Source organism: Lipotes vexillifer, unplaced genomic scaffold (assembly GCF_000442215.2).
Source record: "Lipotes vexillifer unplaced genomic scaffold, Lipotes_vexillifer_v1.1 scaffold1117, whole genome shotgun sequence".
NCBI classification, from domain to species: domain Eukaryota; kingdom Metazoa; phylum Chordata; class Mammalia; order Artiodactyla; family Lipotidae; genus Lipotes; species Lipotes vexillifer.
This window is the reverse complement of record NW_006778824.1, coordinates 808748-812091: the sequence shown is the minus strand read 5'-3', so window position 1 is coordinate 812091 and position 3344 is coordinate 808748. Positions and strand designations below refer to the sequence as shown.

The 3344-nt window shown below is 60.3% G+C and overlaps 1 protein-coding gene across 1 annotated transcript in view; it reads left to right on the top strand.

Moving 5' to 3' along the window:
- Positions 1 to 3344, top strand: part of INPP5A (inositol polyphosphate-5-phosphatase A) — a 184514-nt gene that overhangs the window by 44657 nt on the left and 136513 nt on the right. The window lies entirely within an intron of this gene.

Here is a 3344-nt window from a genome sequence, read left to right as displayed (position 1 = left end):
CCCCCCACTTGCTGTTCTAGCCATAGCGTCGTCTTGGAAGGATGTCGTGGTGCCAGAGGGAAGCGTGGTCCTGGGGAGAGGTGCACACGCGTGAGGCTCTGTAATGCGGACGCGCTCAGATTGGAAGCTGAGGTGTGTTTCCATGCCGATGTGCACACCTGCCTCAGGTGTCAGCCTTTTGGTCTGTTTCCTTCTGCATCTGCTGCTTAGACTCCAGCTGCATGGGTCTCTGTTAAACGGGCTCAGCTTGGTCTTAGCCCTAACGGCTGGCCTGAAAGGTGGATAATTTCATTTTTTATAGGCCGCTATTTCTAAGTTAAACTTGCCTTGTTTCTTAGAATTTGATCCTGTTTGATGATTCATTGTCATTTAAGTATACTATGTTCCAGGGCACTCTTTAGGGGAAAATGTTTATTTTGTTATAAAAGTCCCCAAGCCCTCCTTCCCAATGACTACGGTTCTCGGAGTATCCATCTTCGTGAGAGGTTTTGGTGTAATTTATAGAGATGTACACTGGCTTTTTGTTTTTCTTTAATTAAAGGAGGATGTTGCTGAGTTATCCTTCATGGGAAAACCTCTCTCGCCGTTCTTATTTTCATTTTGTCCTGATTCTCTTACTCTGCCAGGTTTATCTAAAGGCACAACGTGTGAAGAGGAGAGACGGGTTTCAGGGCGTGCGGGCTGCAGGCCGGACCGCTGTGCGGCTTGCCCTTGCCGTCTGGTGGAAGGCCCATCGTTACTTCCTTCTGCAGAACTATTTTTAGCCTCAGTATTTGTGACCGCACAGACAAGATTTCCTTTCTCTTGAAAGGAAACGGTTTTCCGCAGGGATAAGCGGGCAGGATTTCCTGAGGAGTCGGGCAGCAGGGCGGGTGCACGCCTCGGGGTGCATCCCCAGGGGCCTTGCCCGCAGGGCAAGGGAGCCCAGGGCCCTCGTTTGTTTCTAAATGACTCCCGTCTGAAAGTTTTAGCAAGTGCTTGAGAAAGACGAGCTTGTGTCCTGTGTCCACGGTCCTGGGGTGTCACTGTTTCCTCGGAAGGCAGGTGCACTCAGCTCTCTCGCGGGCTGGGGCTGCTGCCGCCGGGACTCTGGGGCTTCGGCGGCCTGGAGTCCACATCTGCCCCGAGCCCGGGCTCCAGCGCCCTGCAGCCCCTTTCCTGCCGGTCACAGTCGTTTTTCCGGCTGAAGGACAGCGCCCGCGCCAAGCAAGCGGGCCGGCTTCCTCCTCTTAACGCGGGCCCCAGAGGAGGGGGAAGGGCCGGAACTGGCGTGGGTGCCTCCCGGGTCCCGGCCCTGAGAGCCCCCAGGAGGGCGTGACGCCCAGGGGCCGGTCAGCTGCAGAGGCGGCCCGCCCGCCGCTTTGCGGCGCCTGTGCGGCCACGCGGCCCCTGCCCCTTCCCACCGGCCGCCTGCCCTGACGCGCTCCCCTGCGACCTCTCCTCGGGGGCCTCCGCCTGCCAGCTCTGCCCCTGCTCCCCGCGTCCGTCCTCAGGCCTTACGGGTGTGGGGGGGGGCTTCCTTCTGCGCAGCCGCCGCCGCCCCCAGCACTGTCCTCCCCGGAGCCAGCGGACTCTCGCGGCCCCGGGCTGTTGGCCTCCTTCGGGGACCCTCCTTGCGGACGCGTCTGCAGGTTTCACGACACCGCGGTCAGTCGGTCGATGTCTGAGCACCTGCTGTGTTCCCTGCCCGCGAGGCCCAGGCAGTAGCAGAGGGACAGAGGGGCAGAGGGGCCGGGGCCCATCCTGTCCTCTCCCGGCCCTGAAGGGACCGAGCCGAGGTGCTCCCTCCGGCCCGCCCCTCGCACCCGGCGCGTGTGCGCCGTGTCTGGGGTGGAGGGGGCTCCCCGTCGTCCGTCTGGCGCCCTGCAGCCTCCTCCGGGACGGCACCGACGAAGGAGTCGGGGTGGCCGAGTGATGGGTGGACGCCCGGGCACATGGCTGCCAGCGCAGCTCCCTCAGAATCCTGAAGCCACGTCTCATGGATCCTCAGAGTACGTTTCTTCCACACTTTCCGTCTGTCTGAATTGAGACTAGTCTCCAAAGTTCAAAACCTCGTGGGGTGGCTGACGTAGGGGCGTGCCGGACGCGGGAAAGCGGCCGTCGTCACTGGTGGAGGCGTGCCGTGGCTGAGGGACCATCCCAGAACTGGCGGCCTTCTCATGCGGCCTGAGTCTATCCTGCGGGAAGAGGGCCCCCTCGGCTCTGTTCCCGGTGGGGGCCCTGGGCTGGCGGGGCAGTGCCTTTCTAGGGCCCTGGCGGGGAGCTGGGATCTGGCCCCTGGCTCGCTGGTGCCTCGTCCTAGGCGTCCCTCTGCCGCTCTCAGCCTGGCTCCCTCCGTGACGCGGGGCCCTGGGCCGCGGAGAGAGCGGGGCCGGGAAAGCGGGCGGCCGCACAGGCTCAGCTGAGCCCCAGGCTGGGAGGGCGGTTGCAGAAGCTGGGGGGCCCATGCCAGCGGGAGGCAGAGGCCCCCCCTCAGGATGCTGGGCAGCGGTTGCTCAGAGAGACCACTGGCTGGTGTGGGCAGGATGAGGCGCCAGGACCAGTGCCGCCCTCCAGGCCGGCCAGGCTGTCACCCCAGGTGACCACCGAGGGGTCGGGGTGGGAGAAGGAGGGGGATGGAGGGGGCGCTCGGCGAGAGTTGGGACCTCCGCTGAGGGTCACAGCTGCTGTCGGGATGCACGCGCCCTGCTCACGCTCTGTTGGCCTGGGGTCACGGTTTGTCTTTCAGTCCCGTCCCCACCCTGGGTCCTTCTGCCGCTGACCGTGGAGGCTGCTCGTCCTGCAGGGGGTCCGCGGTTTGGGTCCCTTGTTGTGTCTCCCTCTTGGTTTTGGGTTGGATATTGGGGGCCAGGTGCCCCCTGCCCCACCTCGGGAGCCCAGCTCCAGGAAGAGGGCGACCTCCTTGCACACAGAAGGTCAGTCAGAGGTCTTTTTTGCGATGCTCTGTTTGGGTTTTCTCATATTTTGCCTTTTTTTTTTTTTCCTGGATGTTAAGAGTTCTTCAGATATTAGGAAGATTAACTCTTCATCTGTGATATATATGACAGACATTTTCAATCGGTTTGACAGTTTTTGATTTTGCTAATTTTTTTGCCAGGCAAAAGTTGTTTGTTTGTTTGTTTTTAATTGTAGACGAACATATCATTCTCTTTAAAAATTGTATTTGGATTTGAGTCATAGTTTGTTTCTCCGAATGAACTTTAGAATCAACTTATCTAGTCGAGCTGGGTGTGGGCGGGTCACTTACTGGCATCGTCTAGGGGAGAACTGCTGACTTTATGGTGTCAAGTCACCCTCTGAGGACCAGAGGGGGCTCTCCAGTGATTCACGTCTGTTCTTGTCTC